This window comes from Chelonia mydas, chromosome 3, assembly GCF_015237465.2.
Source record: "Chelonia mydas isolate rCheMyd1 chromosome 3, rCheMyd1.pri.v2, whole genome shotgun sequence".
Classification (NCBI taxonomy): domain Eukaryota; kingdom Metazoa; phylum Chordata; order Testudines; family Cheloniidae; genus Chelonia; species Chelonia mydas.
This window is the reverse complement of record NC_057851.1, coordinates 187,519,317-187,541,913: the sequence shown is the minus strand read 5'-3', so window position 1 is coordinate 187,541,913 and position 22,597 is coordinate 187,519,317. Positions and strand designations below refer to the sequence as shown.

Here is a 22,597-nt window from a genome sequence, read left to right as displayed (position 1 = left end):
TCCTTCAGACACCCCCAGCTCTCAGGACTGCATGGGATCCCCCAGCTGAGCCCTCCCCACTTTGCATGGGATCCCCCATATAATCCCAGCCCCCTGTACTGCATTGGGTCCCCCAGATAACCCCAGCCCCTCAGTAATGTATTGGATCCCCCATATTACCCCAGCCGCTCAGTAGTGGTTCTGCCCCCTATACAATCCCATCTGTCTCAAAAATGCATTTGCTTCTGTATAAATTGAGCCTCTTGATGCATCTGATACCCCATATAACTCAACCCCACAATATAACCCTGGACCCCTCAATAATGCATCTGATCCCTCGTGAAACCCAATACATCTGCCCCTATATAACCACAGCTCTGTCTCAAAAATGCATCTGCCTTCATATAACCCCATGCCCTTCAATAACACATCTGATACCCCATATAATCCAAACTCCTAAGGACGCATCTCTCTCTTATAACCCCATTCCCTGGAGCCTCAGACCCTACGCTTATTTTAAGGGACAATATCTGTAACTGTCCTCTCCCCCCCCCCACCCCACACCCTTAGTATCTTTGCAGGAATGTCTTCCACACCCATGTGTTTCAAAGCAGTTAAAAGGCGCACCTTTTATTTTCCCTTCCCAAATACCCCTACTCGTAGTTGCCAGATATGAATGGGGAAGGCCCTTGCTCCTGCCCACCAAACGCAAAGGCCATTCATGCAAACAGAGCTGGAGCAGCGATTGTGTCCTCAGCTCACCCCCTTGTGCTCAGGGGCTGCAGCATGTGCTATAGCTCTAGGCAGCTGTGCACACGCTGGGACACCCTGGTAAGTGGTAGTGCGGGAGATAAGGGATTTTTTTTCACTTTCTTTGCTTCTAGGGTTGTAAATCAAATCCCTTCATGTTAGTTTCATGCATTTGATTTGTTTTTGCATTTTTCATTGATTTTTGTCTTGTTTTCTGTTTGCCTTCATTTCACTTCACAGGGAGCTCTTTGCTGTGGTGCCAGGTGGTTTGGTGGAGTTCAACACACTCTCCCCCAAGCAGCGTCATGCTTTATAATAATAGTAATGCTTGGCACTTGTCTTCACACAAGTCTGTAAGCTGCATTGAATGATACTGGCATTGTAAAATAATGAATAATAATGTTATATATTTATATTACTTCCATATTTTCAGCACTATATAAATATAGCACCTTATTACAGCAGATCCTCTATTTTACAAACCAGTTGGGGATTGAGGTGTTCATAAAACTGAATATCTCACAATTACAGTAGGCATGGTGTATAAGTTCCAGTGCATCACTTTCTTGCTGTTCTTCAAACCACTGCAAATAATCGATTTCCAATGCATTGAAGGCATCAGAACGTGAGGGATGTTAACTTGTTCTTCATCAACATCACGTTTGTTCTGTATTTTGTTTCTTCCTGTTTGGAAAAATACTTCATATCGTTGGTTGTTCGTAAGATTGTTGTTTGTAAACTTGAAGTTCTACTGTGTTTCCAAGTATTAGAGGGGTAGCCGTGTTAGTCTGTATCCACAAAAACAACAAGGAATCCAGTGGCACCTTAAGGACTAACAGATTTATTTGGGCATAAGCTTTCATGGGTAAAAACCCCACTTCTTTAGATGCATGGAGTTTGTTTTTGTATTTCCAAGGGTCTCAAAGCATTTTACAGAATAAAGTACTTACTTTATAGATTAAATCAAAAGCCTGTACTGTAAAAGCTAGGCTATACACAGACACAATGTACTATAATGGCTCCTCCAGGAGCATTCCAACATGTTTTGCTTAACTTTTAATTGAAGAAACTTGTTTATACATCTAATCAGACAGCAACAAAGAGACATTTCACTTTCTGTTCAGTCTCTCTCTTCTTTTGCTGTTACTTGTTTTTATAACTCACTTTATTGTACACTTATAATAATTATAAAGCATCTTCCCCAAAAGTGTATTCTAAAAAGATTCTTACACAGGGAAATAAGTCATGATTACTGTGTACTCCTGCAGACACTTGCTACCAGCATGGGGCTTACTACCATGAATAGTCCTATTGGTTTGAATGGGACTACTCATCGTAGTAGGCATTATACCTGGCAAGTGTCTGGAGGATCAGGCCCATAGTTAGGACATATTATTCTCCAGTTCACTGACACCATGGGTTATATTATTGTTCCAATCTGCACTACGAGTTCTTGCATGGCATGCAAGGCACAAAATAGTTCCATTATAGCATGGGTCTCGGTGATCTTGAACTAAATACCAAGACTGTGGCTAACCTTGTGTACCTGCACACAGGGGATTAAAGGGATTAAGTCACCTCCTTCCTCCCCTGCACTGGCCACCTGCATCACAGGTTATACTGTTGTGTAGACTGGCCTCTGCTTAGCTGCTACTACTCCCCCTCCCACACAAGTGGGCAGGGTCCGGATTACTCTCCCATCCCCTCAACGCACCAGCCAGCATAGCTAGCCAGCGAAGAGGTAAACCACAGGAATAGATAGAGTTGGTGGTGGATTACTGGCAGCAAGGGGGGAACTAGGGCCTCATATGTAACTCTCTCAGCCATAGTTTGGTCCTTGGTCTGCTCCTGGGGCAGCATAAATAACCTCTCAGTCATGCCTTAAATTATTGACTAGGTTTAACCACCCCTACCATCAGGGGTTTTTTAAAGTAAAGAAATAACCAGTTATTAGCTGTGTTTTACACCAATACCCTGATTTCTTAACAGGAAAGAGGCTGATGAATGTCTGGGATAGGACGTGTCAGAGCCCTGGGAAGCTGACACGCAGATTTTCAGCTGTTAGCATGTGGCAAGGCCTCAACTCCACTATCCCCTAGGAACCAGCTTTATGAAGACTGAAAGCGTGATGCCTGTTGTTGCTAGGAGCTGCAGCTGAATGCCCTGGGGGCTGGCAAGGTCATGCATGTCTGAGAGAGAGAAGCTGCAAGTAAAGGGGAGCTGCTTTTCCAGACCCAAAAAGGCAGGAGAGAGGAGTGTGGCCCTGACCCACTGGCAGGTGGGCGACACCTGGGAGGGGCAAGAAGGGTTACATGCCCCCCTCCAGATGCCTGGGGTGGGGCACATTCAGCAGAGAACCACAGCGGTGAAAAGAGCAGAATGTGGGGCCGCTGGGGCCCGCCCCCAGCCCTTCCATGCAGCTGTGTCTCCTGTCTGGGGTTTGTACAGCCCTGCCGGAGGACAGGGCTGGGAGTGGTACAGCCACAATGGAGAACAGGGTTGGGGGCGGTACAGCCGCGCCAGAGGAGCTGCCAGCGTGGGGCCACCCGGCGGCTCCACGTTCTGCTCCTTTAGCTGCCGTGGTTCCTGGGAGAGCCCTGCGATTCAGATATCCGTATCTGCTGAAATCAATACCGACTGCAGCAGGTGGATAGAGGCTACCCCCAAGGTAACGTGGGATGGGGAGAGCGTGGAGGCCCCAGGCTGGGGGCGGGGCAGGGTGGAGTCACGTGGGGAGGTCATGTGCCCCCCCCCCTTTAACTGGTGCCATGCTTTGTGTCTCTCCCATGAGTTGCCATCGGCAGACTAATCGCCAGCTCCTCTCATCTGGCAACCTTCTTCCTTTCTTTCCTGTAGAAGAGGAGTTGTTGAGAGTTGCATGCTATCGTTAGAGGTGAGGGACAAATGAATGAGTCCTGTGTTCCCATACAATCCTTCTCAAGTCATGGACAAAGAAGCAATTGCCCATTTTAGAAGCAAAGAGCCATTTCCATGAGGCATTTTAATACTGTTGCCTCTCGGCCCAAGCAATTAGCCAATATTCAGTTCCTTGCCAGGTTAGGTACTCCTTTGATGCAATTCCATGTATTTACAATGAATCTACACAAAGTCCTGTTTCACTGAACGCAGTAGGAACAAACAACAGGAGGCAGTTTCCTTTCACAGAAATCCATGCCTGCTTTCCAGCTGGTCCTGTGCCCCAAGGAGCTGTCTCAGGGTCAGGATACCAATGCTTCTCTCACTGTCCACTGTCCGCTTTCTCCTAGCTTTCTGCTTCTCACAGACATGCACAACTACTGGATTTTCAATCAGCCCTTGGGGAACCCCTTGCCCACGTAACCCTGCTTCTGATTGGCTTTGCATGTGGTCTGGTCTCTTGGCTGATGGCTATTGATTCAGCTTTCTTACTCCACAAAGAAGCCTACAATATTTGCTTTTTACTGTACGTTTATCCTGGATTAAAGGTAGCTAGCAGCCTGAGCTATGTATCTTCCAGTAGCCAGCACCCTCCTGCATAACAGTATCTATGCAGGTCCTCTGTGTTGTTCTTGGCTAAAGAGGGTACTGACAAAAATGGTATCATTCTTTACATGCAACTGAATGTCTGCAAATACATTGTGAAATCCTTTCCTAGCTCTGAAAAAAACAGAAAAAAAGTCATTTTCAGTTTGCCCCTAACAAGTGAAAACCCAGTAAGTATAAATATACATGAGGGACAAACACATGAGCAGCAGTAGAAACTGATTTTTGGAAAATAAGATTTAATTTGTATAGTCGAATGACCCTTACAAAAGGTGATAATGAAAAAACAAAATTCCACCATAATTGATTAGTAGTGGGAAAAAAAATATTTCCGTCCGGTCTAAGCTTTATTTCCAAGAAGGTCATCTTTGGCTGCTGTCCTATGGAAACTCCTTATCTGCAGAGTCTACTTCTTATTCTAAATGGGAAATACCTCTTTTTAGCAGATACATTGAACTTAATTTTAAAGGGAAGTCAGATCAGTCTTAGGTAATTGTGAGTGGAAATTGTGGCACGTACATGTCCAACTACCTGATTGTGCTTGCAAATCTAAATGGCGTAATTTGTGCCAACAACTATTTGAAGGCTCAGAATTGGAAGCCGTTTTTGGAAAACTTGGCTCATTAGGCACTTCACAACCTCTCTTCCCCACAGGCAGAAGTTGATTAAATTTACAAGGTCTATTTCAAGTCATTCTTACACCAGTTTTGTGCTGGTTTAAGTCAACTTATTTCAGTTGGTTTACAGTGGTGTAAGTGAGCTAAGAATCAGATGATAGTGTTTAATACCTTAAAAGGAACAAAACAGTCCTGTAGAGATACTGTAGGAATCATACGCTTTGTTTTGTCAAAAAGAAAAGGAGTACTTGTGGCACCTTAGAGACTAACAAATGTATTTGAGCATAGCTTTTGTGAGCTACAGCTCACTTCATCATACGGCTAAATTCAGTGCCTTGCATAATGACAGGTTTCAGAGTAGCAGCCGTGTTAGTCTGTATTCGCAAAAAAGAAAAGGAGGACTTGTGGCACCTTAGAGACTAACAAATGTATAAGCTCACAAAAGCTTATGCTCAAATACATTTATTAGTCTCTAAAGTGCCACAAGTCCTCCTTTTCTTTTTGCAAATACAGACTAACACGGCTGCTACTCTGAAATCTTTGTTTTGTCAGTTCACCATGTTGTAGAAGTTAAAATTACTTTGTCACCATTTTTTTCATAGTGCTGACTTTTGCTTTTGCTCTCCGTCATTTGTAAATATCCTCTTACAAGCTAGAAAACAAACGTACTTTCCTTAATGATTTGGTCCTTGTCCTATGTGTAAAGCACGTTTCCCCACTGTGTTTCTGGGTTGCTGGGTTTACAAAGGCCATTAAATTCTATTACACCTTTTCATGCCAAAATGTCTGTGTACAGCAAAAGTACTGATGATGTCAGCAGATTACTGAAAATAGTATTTGGTTGTTAACTGCTGCAGGACCAGAATGAGTATAGAAGATAGAACTAAGACATAGCAGGGGTCATGTGGAGAAAATAGCGTATCATAATTAGGCATGGACATCTTAGACTTGTACGTATCTGTAAATGTCAATAAATATCAGTTTCACTGTACACACAAACTGAAGAAAAATATTTCTATTGATGATCATAGAAAATTAAAGATAGGCAAAGTAAGAAAAATGCTACTTGAGAAATTGTTGGAGTTTGACAAAGTTATTTACTTAGTATATTTTGACATATGGTGTTGACAAGTTGTGTATTAGTGATCATAAAGCTTTAACGTTTTGAATCTCAATGGCATGAAATAAATGTCTGAACCCGCTTAATTTCCTGCAACTGTGAAAATTTAAATAGATAAAAATAAGAAACGCTTAAAATAAAGTTTGATATCTGTTGAAGTTATCAAAATATTAAAATTGAATTCTGCTAAGCCTAGTCATAATTAAAGCTGCAAATCATTCATGGATGTCACGGAAGTCACGGCTTCCACGACTTTCCATGACCTCCGTGAATTTTGCAGTGCTGGTGCACTGACCCCCCAGGCCCACCCCAGCAGCTGGGGAAGCCCCAGGGTCAGCTGCACTGGCCGCTGCTCTGGCAGCCCCAAGTAGCTGGTCCCCGGCACTGCCTTGGAGCAGCAGTTCAGGAGCAGCGGTGGCGGGGCTCTGGGCCGTCACCGGCCAGACCTGCAGGCCCTGGCTGACCCTCACCCAAAGTGGCAGCAGCGCTACGGGCCACCCCCTGCCCGGCCCGGTGGCAGCAGCGGGAGGGCCACGGGCCGCCCCCCCACAGCAGTGGCAGGGGGCCCCGTCCGATCCCCGCCGCCAGCAGCAGGGGACCCTGGGTTACCTCCAGTGGCAATGGGCCTCGGGCTGCCCCCCGCAACAGAAGCATCACCCCGCGCTGCCCCACCCCCAGCAGCAGTCTTTAGGAGCGCCCCCTCCTCGCAGATAAGGTTTAGTCACAGGCATTTTTAGTAAAAGTCATGGACAGGTCACTGGGCCATGACTTTTTGTTTATTGCCCATGACCTGTCCATGACTTTTACTAAAAATACCCGTGACTAAAACGTAGCCTTAATCATAATGCATATACACAAGGGGTCTGAATTATGATTGTGGGGGCAACCTTAATTCTGGCATTTCCTAACTCTTCCATGCTTGACTTTGCAACCTTAATGTTCTTTTAATGTAATTCTTTTGTTTGTAATAAATACATAATGGTCAGATATGGAATCCTCTTAGACTTAAGAATTGGATTTTGTACCATAACTCATTATAAAAGTAATTTCCCCTAGATCTCAGATTTGATCTCTGGTCTCACTATCAGAATAATTTAATTGTTATTAACATAACTATTCTTTGAATTGTTTCCCCTGCTATGCAACTTGAAATATATAGCTATTCAGTATCCCTTTAATATTTATGAATACTAAATGATAGTTTTGCGGTATTTGAAGCTACCATGCTGGTCCCATGGATAATGACTTACAAACATCTGGCTTTTCTGAATGAAATAGCTGAAAGATACAATGGTGGCTGTAAGCCATAGAAAAGATTGGATATTTTGAATGTCTCTCAGGGTTACATGTTCTATTTGTATATCCCTCCTTATTGTGTGTTGCGTACAGTGTTACTACTCACACAGAGAATGCAGTTTTCCCTGTGATGTGATCATTCCAGTACAGAAAATTAGCCATTGGTGAGAGTACTTTAAGACAGCAGTTTCAGCTTAGTGTCTAGCTGCATGATATGACTGTTCTACATTCTGGTTTTTAAGGAAAGTTTATGATGCAAAGTTATATTGTAACTACTTTAAAGAATATAGTGTATTCCAAACTGATCCTTTTTGACAGGAAAATGGAATTCACCAAACTTAGTTGTAGCATTAGCTGGCTCCTATAGTTGCTTTGGTTTAATGTGTCATCTTTTACAATAATACAGTTATTTGTTAAGTCTATAGTTAAGATTATTTGCAGACTTCCATTCTGACCTCCTGCTTTTGCATACTCTCATCTTTTTTAGAAGTTCTTCTTTTGGGCTGAAACTTATTTAAAAGCCTAAATATGGGTTTAGGCACCTATCTTTAAACATCCAAGTTGAATATTCTGGTTTAAATGGCTTTGTCACTGACTCATTCTGTGACCTGGGATGAGTGAGGAATAAACCCTATAGTCCTGAATCTATCCATCAGAATAGTCCTTTGGGAAGCCGATTGTATTTTAAAAGCAACAAGAACGAGCATCAATGTTTTTCCCAGTGACGCTTCTCAGGGTTTATAGGAAAAGCAAATAATCTAAGCTTGCAAACACGAACAGTTCAGTGTAGATGCATTTCTTAGATTGTAATGTTTTGAAATATAACCTATAGATTCTTCACTTTGGTTGAGATTTTCCGTTGGATCTTTTTTCAGTGTAGGCCTAGGAGGTGAGCATGTATGTTGAGGATTTTTTGTCACCTGCCAGTGGGAAAGGAAACAGAGTTATAGTCAGCAGTGTTGTATCTTCACCAATGTGTAATTTTGAGATAAACAGAGAGCAGCCCTGCAGGATATAGAGGCTCTACAGAGTTGTAACATCATGTGGGAGAGCGAGATATGGCCCACATTGCTGAAGGCTGCTGCTTTGCATGAGATCTGGCAGTCCTAAAGTTCTTGTTAGGTTTTTATTGCATTCTGTTTTGTTAATGGATGGAAAATACTCATTAACTTCTCTTATGAAGTTCTTTTATATTTCTTTATGCTTAAAAAGTATTTTTAGGCTATTAAAAAAAAACCCATTTCACTTCTCTCTCCTGTTCCCCTTAGGAACTCTGATCTGACCTGAGCAGTAAACAATTAGAGATCTGTTCCCCTCATTGCACGATGGTTTCTCTCACGTGCATAACTTGCTTTAGATGAAAACAGAAGACGATAAACCCAAATCTTAATCTTAGATGCACATGACACGTTGTCCTTGGGGCACAGATAGTGTTAAAGTTCTTTGCTCTTGAATGGAATTGTGTGATGGGTTATTAACACCATACTAGTATCCTGCCTCTGAAAGGGTTAATGTGGGCCTCAGAGGCCAGTTAACCCATCTGTCTGCACCTGGAGGTTGGGCCAGGCTTAATTAAAGATGAAGGCAAGCTGGAGAGGAGCTAGGTGGGTGAGTATAAGGAAAGGCAGCACAAATTAGAAGGAGGCTGTGAGAGGGACAAAGAATGCTGCAGCCTCTGAATAATGGAGGGTGGAAACTGGAGAGATACAGAGAAACTGTAGGATAGCGAATGCTACATCAGTGAGCCTTGACAAAAGAGCAAGACCTGGGCCTCCAGGGAAGAAATCCAGGAAGACATTCAACTGAAGAGGAGCTTCAAGGGAATTTACTTCCCTGTGATGGGCCTGATGGGAGAGGGAAGCAGGGGTGAAGGAGAATCCTGGATTGGGTCTGAGAGAAACCCAACTGATGAGCAGATGGCCTAGGGGGTAGATAGGAGTGAAGGATCCAGAGTAGAGGCAAGGTTCCAGTGTGGTAACTCTTGAGAGCCAGCATTCTGCAGAGGAACAGAGAGCTAGGGGAGGACCCAGGATGGATTAAAAGTTTAAGCATGAGGAAGGGGCAGAAGTTGCTTTTATTGTGGTTTGCCTTTCCCTTCTGAGTTTGGTTAAGAGACTCCAGGGAGAAGAAGCGGGGGGCCACTACTCTGACAAGAAAGTGGAACAGGAAAAGAGCCCTGGAAGAGAGGAATATGTCATATTTGATGACCAGTGTTGTTTGGCATATTGATACCCCGGAAGTGGTGGGACTAAAAGTGACGTGGCTGGAAGGCTGAGTCATAAGAAGAGGCAGACTACCACAGGACTGAGTTCAGAGTAGCAGCCGTGTTAGTCTGTATTCGCAAAAAGAAAAGGAGTACTAGTGGCACCTTAGAGACTAACCAATTTATTTGAGCATAAGCTTTCGTGAGCTACAGCTCACTTCATCGGATGCATCCAATGAAGTGAGCTGTAGCTCACGAAAGCTTATGCTCAAATAAATTGGTTAGTCTCTAAGGTGCCACTAGTACTCCTTTTCTTTTCACAGGACTGAAGCAATTGTTAGCAGGTGGCACTAGAGAGGAGAGCATTGCCACACAGCAGTGAGTCCACTCTTCTGCAACTCGCTGTTTCCAAAAACTAGAATTTCTCCTGCTTGATGACAGGAAAAATATCATCAGAGTGTTGACAACACTAATGAGAAAACAATATACACAAGGGGATTCCTTCAGACAGGGTGAGGCAACAGGCTAGCGACACATTCCTCAGAGGCCCTGTTGAGCTTGAATCTCTGGTGCTCCCTGGAGTGAACAGGTAACATTTGAATGTATATTTTGTGTGGTTTCAGAGTAGCAGCCGTGTTAGTCTGTATTCGCAAAAAGAGAAGGAGGACTTGTGGCACCTTAGAGACTAACAAATTTATTTGAGCTTAAGCTTTCATGAGCTACAGCTCACTTCATCGGATGCATTCTGTGGAAAATGCAGTGGGGAGATTTATATACACAGAGAACATGAAACAATGGGTGTTACCATACACACTGTAACCAGAGTGATCAGGTAAGGTGAGCTATTACCAGCAGGAGGGGAACCTTTTGTAGTGGTAATCAAGGTGGGCCATTTCCAGCAGTTGACAAGAACATCTGAGGAACAGCGGGGCGGGAATAAATAGACACAAATCAGACATCAAGAACTGTAACATTCAAAAACCAGTCGGAGAACTCTTCAATCTCTTTGGTCACTCGATTACAGACCTAAAAGTGGCAATTCTTCAACAAAAAAACTTCAAAAACAGACTCCAATGAGAGACTGCTGAATTGGAATTAATTTGCAAACTGGATACAATTAACTTAGGCTTGAATAAAGACTGGGAGTGGATGTGTCATTACACAAAGTAAAACTATTTCCCCATGTTTATCTCCCCCGCTGTTCCTCAGATGTTCTTGTCAACTGCTGGAAATGGCCCACCTTGATTATCACTACAAAAGGTCTCCCCCTCTCCTCCCTCCACTCTCCTGCTGGTAATAGCTCACCTTACTTGATCACTCTCATTACAGTGTGTATGGTAACACCCATTGTTTCATGTTCTCTGTGTATATAAATCTCCTCACTGTATTTTCCACTGAATGCATCCGATGAAGTGAGCTGAAGCTTACGAAAGCTTATGCTCAAATAAATTTGTTAGTCTCTAAGGTGCCGCAAGTCCTCCTTTTTTTAATATATTTTGTGTGTTATTTTACAGTGGATTTTTTTTCTGTTGATGGTTTTACATGCATGGTTATAGTAAAGATGTTGTTTAATGACTTGGGTAAAATACTGTTAATGCTACAACATCATGTATTGCTGGGAATTTCCAAATAGGGCCCCACTCAAGCACATTCCTTACTTAAAGCACATGAGTAGACCTGTTGACATGAAGTTAAGCATGTGCATAAACTCTACAAATATTATAATATGTTCTTCTGACACAAGGGTTAAAAACACCTTTACTGTTTGGAAACACTTAAGAAATTAAGTCTAGAGCCTCCCTGCCCTATCTAGCATGTATTTCTGACCATTTAGGCCTCTGGGGTCCCCTGAAAATGTAGGTCAACATAGCTACGGCACTATGCTACACCTCCAGTGTAGACGCAGGCAGGTGAACAGAAGAAAGCTGCTTTCAACCAAGCTACCTTCGCTTGGGGAGGTGGAGTTCCTACAGCAATGGAAAAACCCCTCCTGCCGCTGTAGTCTGTGTCTGTGCTACAGGATTACAGCAGCATAGTCATGGCACTGTAGCTATGTTACTGTAGTGCCCATAGTGTAGACATGGCCTCAGTCTATGCTCCTGACCCCTCCCCATGATGATGGAACTAGATGAAAGCAAAATATTTTGATTCACTTAGACCAGTGCTTTCAGAGCTCAGACTTGAAATCATTTGAACAGTTAACACAATAGAAGCTCAAAAAAAAAAAAAAGAGATATTTACAAATACTTTCAATTGCAACATTTCCTCCATCCCAAATTGGACTGGGCAGGTGTACAGCAATCGAATGTCCAGCCTTGGGAGTGTACGGGAAAGACTGAGATACACAGTGCCTAAAGAATGGATTGCTAAACTCTTTGCATTTCTGCATGATTCTGAAATCGATAAGTCACAGCATAAAACAAGAAAGTTGAAAGGAGAATTCAAGGGTACCACAGAGAATGACTGTGATGCTTTCTCACAGTGCCCAGGAATGTGAGTTATCTTGTCCCCCCCGCCCCTGCCCTCCGTCGGCCTCCAGCAAGAGGAAGGCATGATTGTGCTTAACTGGATGTGAGCTCTCTGACACCTCTAGTCTATTAGCCACCCAAACAATCTGTTCTGGACAATGTCAGCCCTTACTTTGTTTTTCAGGTTAACAAGAGGTGTACCCCAGAGTCTGAGCAACTTTAAGGGTTCTCCTCTGATGTTCAGTTCTTTATCCACTAAAGACTCACAGTTGTATCAGGTTTGCTGTCCCAAAGGAACAGTGTACACAGCAACTTCAGTGACACCACACCACAGCACTGAGTTATATTTATAGTGAAAACAATCATAATTTTATCGTCAAAGATTAAGATTTAAAAGATAGTGGAAAAGGATAATGGAAACAGAAAGGTTCCATATCAAACCAGATCATAACACACCTTCTAGAGATTAAACTTAACTTTCTGTCTAAGAAAGTTTAACTCACCCCAAATGTCTTTTCAGCGTTTCAACCAAGCCTGGCTGAGACCCAATTTTCATTAATGTAAATTTACTGTCCAAGTACGACCTCTGGTGCAAGATATAGGGGTGTCTCCTTGCCTTCTACTTGTATCATTGTCTGCCCCAAAGATAGGACAATCCCCTGTGGTTCAGTCCCTGGTGTCTTCCCTCCCTGTTGACTTCATTTGTAAATGGGGCTTCCATTGCAGAAAGAATTCCAATGAAAAATAATCACATGCTCCTTCAATATTGTGGTGATTGCCAATATATTGAACTTGAACAGTCCCAACTTCTTTTACGGAGGCCCTGTCAAGTCGATCACCGCATACGAATCTGGCACAATAAGCAGATACAAACATTTTAGTCACACATACATGTTCACTGTGTACAGATGGATACAGATGTATAGATCTAGTACTTAGGTATTGACTTACTTTCATTTGCAGTAACAGAATACGTGGCCTTTCACATGTTTCCCATCAGTTCAGGAAGACTGTGGAACATCAGCCAGACCCTGATTCATACTTCCATCACAATATAATGAATGCATGAAATGGAAGTCAGTATTACAAAAACAGTAAGGCTGCAGTTCTTCTCAGTGCAGTGGAGCACCTTTTAACTGCTTAAGCTCCACATTAAGGATTTAAGTGATGTTTCTCAGCCTTTCCAATCTTGGGAGTGGCTAGACTGCTTGATAGGTGTCCGGTTTTCGACTGGAACGCCTGGTCGAAAACGGACCCTGGCGGATCTGGTTAGCACTGCTGACCGGGCCATTAAAAGTCTGGTCGGCAGTGCAACAGGGCTAAGACAAGCTCCCTGCCTGGCTCTACATGGCTTCCAGAAGCGGCTGGCATGTCCCTGCAGCACCTAGGCGCAGGGGCAATCATGGAAGCTCCACGCACTGCTCCCGCCCCGAGCGCTGGCTCCACGGCTCCCATTGGCTGGGAACCACATGGCCAATGGGAGCTGTGGGGTGGCGCCTGCAGGCACAGGCAGTGTGCACCGTGCAGAGCTGTCTGGCTGCCCCTGGACCTAGGAGCCGGACATGCCAGCCACTTCCGGGAGCTGCACGGAGCTAGGGCAGGCAGGGAGCCTGCCTGAGCCCTACTGCACTGCAGACCAGGGAGCTGCCTGAGGTAAGTGCCTGAGGCTCAAGCCCGCACCCCAAATCCCTTCCTGCACTGCAACCCCCTGTCCCAGTCCTGAGCCCCCTCCCAGAGCCTGCACCCCCTTCTGTCCCCCAACCCCAGCCCTGAGCCCCCTCCTGCACCCAAATTCCCTCCTGGAGCCCACGTCCCCTCCTGCACCCCAACCTCCCGCTCTGAGCCCACTCCCACACTTCAAACCCCTTGGTTCCAGCCCCCTCCTGTACTCCAAATCTCTCATTCCCGACCCCACCCCAGAGCCTGCACCCCAACCTCCTGTCCCAGCCTGGAGCCCCCTCCTGCATGCTGAACCCCTAATTTCTGGCACCACCCCAGAGCCCGCACCCCCAGCCGGAGCCCTAACCCCCTCCCTCATCTGTACCCCAGCCCAGAGAAAGTGAGTGAGGGTGGGGGAGAGCGAGTGACGGAGGGAGGGGGAATGGAGTGAGTGGGGGTGGGGCCTCAGAAAAGGGGCGGGGTAGGGGCGGGCCTCAGGGAAGGAGTGGGGCTAGGGTGTTCACTTTTATGGGGTTAGAAAGTTGGCAACCCTACTGCTTGAGGCTTCGGAGGATTAGACCAGGTTTCTGGTTCAATCCCAGCCCAGACTGATAGTGATTTAAAGTTATCGGAGATCAGATTAGATGATCGTAATTGTCTGTTATGGCTTGAAAAATCTGTGAATTAAAACAGTCTTAAAGTGGCCTACATAATGAAGTGGCAATTAAAATAAGATTTTTTTCTCATTTAAAGTTAAGCTAACATCATCCCACTACTGTGATAAGTGATGATTTTTGTCCTTAATTTGATTGTTTATTGTTATAGAAAAGAATTACTTGGAATATGCTGGAAAACAGCAATATTTGTCATGACTTGTTTCCATAGTTTGAATAATTTTACAGAGTGTATGATTTTTAGATAATCCTCTTGCTTGATGCACAGTTTATCAGGGATTGTGAAGTGCACACACTGATCCATGGTAGGGTAACGTTTGTATTAGATTTCTCCCTCTCCCCGTCCCCCTTAGTTCAAATCATGTGCTTTGTTTTACAACATTTACACTGCCACTGTCACATTCAAATAAATGCCCCATTTTTTCCTATTTGGGAAGATAAGATCATGCATTTCATACACATTTGTTGATGATATCTGTCCAATTGCAGCTTTGTAAATTGTCAGTCATCACTACATCTAGAGGTTGATTTACAGAGAAAGAGCATACACAATACTTGTCTGACCCAGCTTCCACTGAAGTCACTGGGAGTTGGATAAGATCTTTAGAAGAAAGAATTTATTTCAAGAATCGAGAACATAGATTCTGTGAAATATTGCAAAATCATAGGCCCTGATCTGCAAAGGCTTAAGCATATGCTTGTTTTTAAGCCTGTGAATACTGCAGTTGACATAAGAGGGGATCACTCGTGCTTAAAGTTAAACGCACATGAATCTTTGCAAAATCTTTGTAAAGCCTTTCATTTTCAGGTGTTCCATGTTACTGATAGAACTAGATCCATACCCGTCAGCAACCTATAGGCTCAAAACAACTGCCAGAAGCAGTACTAGAATATGTTGCCCATTGTTCCAAGTATTCTACCAATTTTTTAAAACAAAGAACTTATGAAAAAAAGGTGGGGTTTTTTGTTAGTGACTGATCATTTTTTTTAAAGGGCATCTGTTTTGCTTTTTTATTGGACGTATCACATAATCGAGGCTTCTCTGAAGTTTTTAACTTCCCGCTCTGCTCTTTTCTGTCAGATCTGCACCACACGTACCTTGCTGCGGTGTCACAGGAAACCAAGCGCAAAAGTTTAGCTGGAAGTGACGGAATCAACGTAACTCTAAGTGGTGTGTGTGCGCTATTGCCTAGTACACATTCCTTTAGCCTGCACAGTCATTACACTACCAGCTCTTAATGTATTGCTGTGTAGTGTGCTTTGGGAAACTCGGACACTGAAATGCACCCTATAAAACAATTGCTACTCGGTCCTAACAAGATTTGGATCCTCTCTGATTCTACCAAAATACTAAATTGTGCAAGCTCCTAAAGGATCTTACAAGGGGACTGAGAAGGAGATGGGCACCATTGGTCTGACCAAAGGACCACGAGGCAGGAATCCTGGGCTCTGACACTGCTTCCCTCTATGGCCAAAGGTTATACCTATCTCGATGTAAAATCCAAACGAGGACAAGCACAGGTAAATTTTACCTTGATGTGGTTAGTCAAGGTCAACTCTGTAAACCCGCCTCCCTCCCCCATCCCCAACCTGGTATTAACTCTACTAATTACATCAAGGTAAAGACTACAGTGCTTTGGCTCCACTAGGATTTTACAAGATAGCTATATCCATGTAAAAACACCCCTTTCTCTGCAGTGAATACATAGCCACAGGACCAGACTTTCAAAAGTGGCCACTGATTTTGGGTGTCCAACTTGAGACATCTTGAATCTGACTTTCAGAGTTGCTGAGTTCTAAATGACTTCAAGTTGGGGGCCTAAATACAGTGGCCACCTTTAGAAAATGTTGGACTCAACTTCCCTGTTTCAGTTTCCTTATCTGACCTGCCTCGCTGGATGGTGTGCAGCTTAACTAGTTAGGGCCAAATTCTGGTTCTTTACTCATGTTCAGTAGTGCCTTTATGCCATGATTAGTTCCAATGAAATCAGTGGGCCTGCGGGGTCCCACTGAGTAAAGAGCATCAGAATCTGGCTCTTAATGTTTGTAAATTACATTAAAGATGCATCCGATGAGGTGAGCTGTAGCTCACGAAAGCTTATGCTCAAATAAATAAATCAAATAAAGGTGCCACAAGTCCTCCTTTTCCTGTTATTAAATATGCTGTTATAAGAGCCCCTGAAATAATGGTAAATTCTTTACTTTGACTAGTTATACAGCAGAAAGTGACAGAAGGTTTGTTGTGACTTTGTGTTACAGCAAATACATTATTCCAAAATAAGATCTTATTTAACGATTGAATTGCATAATAGCAAGTTCCTAATATTTAGTTTTCAAACATCATGTGTTGAAAAGAAGCACCCACAGGTGTAGTGGATAATACTGCACCACCACTGATATAATCAGAGCACATATGTAATAATATCTAGTGCTTTTTATCAGTAGATCTCAAGCCATTTTACAAGGGAAGGCAGTATCATTATCCCCATTTTATAGATGGAGAAACTGAGACACAGAGACTTGCCCAAGGTCACTCAGAAGACAAGTGGAAGAGCCAGGAGTAAAACCCAGGTCTCCAGAGTACTAGTCCAGTGTCCTATCCACAAGGTCACGGCTTCACCTTCACTTCATTCCCAATGCATGTTTATGTATAATAGGCATTCTTCCTTGCCTATAAGTGATAGTTTAATAATTGCTAAAAATTCCCCCCTCTGTAAATTTTTGTGAAGGATGAAGATTTTTCTGTCATTTTTTTGAGGTAGGTGTGTGTGTGCTTAGCAACATTTGTAGGGTAAAATCCAAGCCTTCCAAGCCTAAATATTGTACTGTTTTTTCTCCTCTCATATCTATTTAGTTTACCATTATATTGATCAAATCAAGAAAAAGGCAGTAAAAGGGCCCAATCAAATTGGACAGGGCTGTATTCTTTTTGAGCTGGTCCAAGTAATGCACATCCGTTGTACATTTCCATCCCACTGTAGTGAAATCTTGCTACCTCCTAATTTCTTTGTGTTTAAATAACTCCCCACAGAATAAACACGTTTCCCCCCTTCCAAATAACTGTTTTCACTTACAATTCTCTTTGTTTAAACATGAGCCCCTTCCTCTGCACTGGTGCCAACATGCAATTTGGATAAAGCATAAAACCTAGACTCCTGGTTGTAATACTTTTCTTTTTAAAAACTTAAACCTTACTGGAAGACACAGATCATCTCCCTCCTTAACTGTAATCTTTGTAATGAAGGTCTTTATGAAGAATGCATCAAGAAACTTCTTTATAGTATGTTTGTGCCTCTACAGTTAAGTTTAGTTGCCTTTTCTATTGTATTCTTTAGCTTTCAAGGTTTTATAACATTTACCACTTTGCATTACTTTAGGTTGGAATATACTGTAATATGCTATAGTGTACAAACTCAGCTGGGCAAGTTAAAGGGAAACCGCACTGAAATATAAAAGATATTGTAATCACTGCATCTAATTGCAAAGAAGATCAAGGCTGAGATTTTCAGTAGGGCCTACAGGAGTTAGGTACCCAAAATCCAGTGACATTCAGGCTTCTTTCAAAATCCCAGCCTAAATCACTAAACCCTGAATGGGAGCCCTAACTCTGATTGGTGTTGAAGAACTGCACCAGTGGGAATAACAGGTTGACAATTTGGCCCTAAATGAAAGTGGATTTAGCTCCAGTTCTTTGAGCTACGAATCCTCTGCTTTTGTAGGTTAAATTAGACAATTGGGACCGGATCTCATGTACCCTGGTATAATTCCACTGACTTTTTTTATTTTGGATTGATACAAGTGTGAGACCAGAATCTGGCTTTTAATATAACATCAGCACATTTTCTTTTGTCTAGGCATAGCCATAAACAATATAACCCTGCAGATCAGGAGTCCTCTGACTCTCTCTGTCAGTCTCTCTCTGAGTTTGTATCAGATTAACAACAAATACCACTGAAGTCCCATGACCCCTTTCCAGTTCCAAATGTGCATCTTCAGAGTGCAATAAGCTGTTACAGTGCTCTGGTGTGCAAACAAACGTGCCAAGTTTCATTTCATGTTGGGTGAGACGTCCTCATTTTGGGTTAAATTTAAGTCAGTCTTTAAAAGTAACCCACTGTTGTGAGGAAAGATTTTTGCAATACGGTTCAATTATCAGACATTTGCGATCACTCATTTAAATTTTCACAGCTTGAGAGTCCCCCGTGCTAATTGAGTAGATACAATATTCTCTCATGTCTCGAATTCGCAGCAGCCACAGTTCAGCCAGATTCAATAGAGGGGCTGTGCTGGGTAAGACCAGGGAAAAAGGTAATACAGGAGTTGCCACCATTGACGGAAACTAACTACCTTGGCTACTCTGGCTGTTCTGCTGTGTGCATCTGCAAAACCACAGTTCTGATAAGTACCTTGAGAGCCTTGAACTGGAATATGCTATAGATCTTTTTCCTCTCCCTTCCTTTTTGGGGACTGTCTTTCTTTTCCATTGCAGCAGCATTTGGAATTCCTTATTGTTATTGCGTCCTAGGGATTCCTCTCCATGCCATCTAAGCCAGAGCTCTACTCTGAGAAGCTGCCTATGGAAGGTGAGGTCTCTGATTGAAATGGAAAGAGGGACCTAAACCCTTTCCAAGGAGGTTTACTTTTTATTCCTTTCGTTTCCGTATTCTGCAAAAAAGAGAGGAATTTCATCCTATGCCTTATTTGAAAGACTGAGCAGTTATACTGGGAAGCTCCAAGTTTCCTGGGGTCCTGATTTACTCCCTCACTGAGTCCTTGGAACTAGTTCAAAGTAGAGCTGGTCAAAAATAGTAAAAATGTGTCTTACCAATAATTTTTTTTTAAATTTCATTTTCTTTTGTTGTGTGTGTGTAAAGATAATTTTCTTGTCAGTTTTTTTTTTAAACAAAAACATCAACACCTCCCCCCCCCCCCCCGAACATTTTTCAATCTCTGTAAATCAGAAAATTGAAAAAAATACAACCATGAGTAACTTGGCTTTACACTAGTCTAAGGGAGAGGAGAATCAGGTTGTCTCTTTTTAGTTTGGATGTGTATAGTGTGAACAGTAGAGGGAGAGATTGCGGTCCCTATAATTAGGTTAAGGAGAGGAGACTGGACCAGTTGTTAAGGTGCTAGTCTAGGACCTAGGTTTAAGCTCCTGTTCTGCCACAGACTTCCTGTGTGACCTTGGGCAAATCACTTAGCCTCTCTGTGTCTGTTTCCCATCTGTAAATGGGGATAATACTTTCCAGCCCCACTGGGGTGTTGTGAGGATAAATACATAAGAGACTGTGCGGTACTCAGGTTGCTGTGTGCATATGGTTTCTCTGTGTGTATGCTCTGTAAGGTGTAAGGGAGTTCCCTATTCTTTGAGACCAGATGGTGGGCGTGTTGTCTGCTGTGTGGAAGTGAAAGTAAGTTTTGCTATGGTGCATGTAGTCACAGAGCTGCAGGCAAGTCTCACTCATTTGTGGTGGAGGAGGGGTGGCTCCAGCATTTCAGGATTCATTTTAAGGTTTTGTTGTCTCTTCCTGTGGGGATGGAAAATTTTGGGGTGTGTGTTTCAATAGGACCTTTGAAATGTCACCATAATCTCCCTCATTTCACTGACCCAGTCTGAGAGAAGTCCCACAGTTAGAATCATAGGACGTCCCTGAGCTTGTTTTTATCTTCTAGACAAATCTCTCAATGAGGAAAAGTGAGAAAGACATACACCTACAGGTACTGCAAGCGCAGCTGTCTGTTGTGGGACCACAGCAAACCGCCGGAAACCCACTGAAGAGGATGCAACAATGTAAAAGGTGAAAAAAACAGTTGTTTTCTTTTTCTAGATGCCTAGCTGCAGGTGGCATTTATGAGCAGAATAACCTCACAAAATAAGCACACATCTTAGGTAGATTTAGATTACAAAAATATTTCTTTATCCTACTGGTAGATGTTGAAATTAAGGGTAATAAAGGTCATTGCATAACAATAGTCTAGAGACAAACAGTACTTAGCATTTTCAGTATGCTGTATAAATTAACAAATCCTCACAGCCACCTGCCAGGTTGGTAAAGCCCATTTCCATTTTATAGATGGGGAAACCGAGGCACAGAAGTTAAATTACTTGCCAAAACTATACAAAAAGTTAGTGGCAGAGTTGGGATTAGAATTCAGGCTCTCCCACCGTCCTTGTGCCATTCTCATTCATTCGTGCCTCATGTAAACATTGTATATGGATCAAGACTGTGATTCACAAGTTAGGGCAAATTTACGTAAGAGGTGAAGCATCCTGAATAAAAATGGGTTTCTGAGGGACTAATTCAGTTTTGCCCCAAAGAGGCAAATTATATGGCTTCCTGAAGTCTCTAGTCCTTATACTGCCAGTAGCAGAGGGAGCAGGCCCAGGACATGGAATACAGACTTCTGTGGAGCTAATACAAGTTCAGCAACAAAGTGGAGGTGGGGGGAGATTCTGTACCTGGGGGTGCTGGATGTCAGGTAAGATGGCGAGGAAGTGTTCTAAGCATGGAGGCGTTTGTGGGTGTATTGTGGAGAAGTTGTTCTGAGCCTGTGGACTTTGGGAGGAAGAAGGTGGTTCTGATCTGTGGAACGATTCCACAGGTTCTCAGCCTAGGTGAATAGGTTTGCATGTATTTCTGAGCCGGTGGCGGTTGGGGGAAGCTGGATCACAGAGAGATAAACATTATTTTTTTATACCCTTCCCTTTATAGTCAAGGGTCCCCGTTTTTCATACTGAAAGGGAGAAGAGAAGAGGACACCCCTTTTTCTTTCCACTTCCACACGAATCTTGCTTATATCCTACCATTATGCTTCTCTGTGACAGTCCCCCTGCAGTGCTGTAGTTTTTCACTTTGAAACTATGATCAATGTACAGGAGAGGGTGGGAGGTAAGTGTTTGCGCACACAATGGGGATCAAGGGAGGGAGCAGCTGGCTGCCTGCAGGCTCAGCCCTACCACTTGCTGTGGCCACTACTGGGGTAAGAAGGAGGAAAACAAAGGTTAAAGGGAAATGGGAAAAAGGCCATCAGAAACGAAGAGAATATGGTACCATCCACCCCTAAAGAGCCAGCACTGAATAAAACCCTTTCTTCTGGTATGTCTTCATTGCAGAGTAAACTCAGGTAATCAGCACCTGGGCTAGCCTAGCTCAGGTGTGAGCAGCCACACTACACAGCCATAACTGAATCCTGGTGCCGCACTCACCTTTGTGTGCTGCTAGGATTTCTGGGGGCATATTATCCCATGATTCTTTGGGCTGCAATAAGCTGGGTCACTCTGATTCTTTCCCAGTCACTTGTGGGAGAATTTGACTGTTCTTCTGGGCCGTGGAGGAACTGTGGGAAGGCACTGGGTGGGTGGGTTACCAGCTTCAGTGAAAACAGAACCTGGGCTCTAACCCACAAGCCCAGAACAGGCCAGTTAGCCTGGGTTGAAAGCACCACTTACCTATGGTGAGAGTGATTTGTGTGTGGATGGGGAGAGGGGTTGGGACAACACCCGAATAAGAGCCTGGGTTAAGTCAGCTGTAAAAAATATCCTTGATTGTAAGAATCTTGCCAGTTAACACCTTCTCTGTTTGGGGGAAAGCTATTGAAAAAGGGCTATTGGAGCAGCGGCACTTACCTCTTAGTCTTGCAGTTGTCTTCTGTCCTCTATTTTCTATCAGTCTGATTTTTAAATGTGGGTGTGCTTGGGGGATGGTATTGTTATTCCTGGTTGATCTTCTACCAATAAATGCCCACCCTCTCTCTGCCCCCTCCCACTTCCCGCCCCCTGACTGCCCCCCTCCTGGGACCCCCCGCCCCTAACCGCCCCCCAGGACCCCACCCCCAGTCCAACCCCCACTGCTCCCTGTCCCCTGAATGCCCCCCGGAACCTCCTTCCCCTTATCCAACCCCCCCCACTCCCCGCCCCCTTACCATGCCACTCAGAGCAGCAGGACTGGCAGCCGCATGACCCAGCCGGAGCCAGCCAAGCTGCCACGCTGCCCGGCAGGAGCTTGCAGCCCACGCAAAGTGCTGGTGGCACGGCGAGCTGAGGCTGCAGGGGAGGGGGACAGCAGGAGAGGGGCCGGGGGCTAGCCTCCCCGGCCAGAGCTCAAGGACGGTCCCGCAGGCCGGATGTTTGCTCACCTCTGCTCTAAGTAGTCCGATAGCTAGAGCTATCATTACCTTTGATACCATTGACCTTGAGGTTTTGTTAATTTGCCTGCAGGATCCTTGCAGAGATGCATGGGAAAGGCAGGGCCATTCTTTCCTCTCTGTGTGGTGTGAAAGGATAGTTTGAGTACCCTTTTTCCTTA

At 43.9% G+C, this 22,597-nt stretch overlaps 1 long non-coding RNA gene across 1 annotated transcript; it reads left to right on the top strand.

Annotated features, from left to right (window-relative positions):
• Positions 1–272: 272 nt before the first annotated feature.
• LOC122465242 lies at positions 273–21,299 on the top strand. The gene is made up of 3 exons (XR_006289940.1): positions 273–810; positions 19,965–20,089; positions 21,034–21,299. It is a non-coding gene; the product is annotated as an uncharacterized LOC122465242 (long non-coding RNA).
• Positions 21,300–22,597: the final 1,298 nt, after the last annotated feature.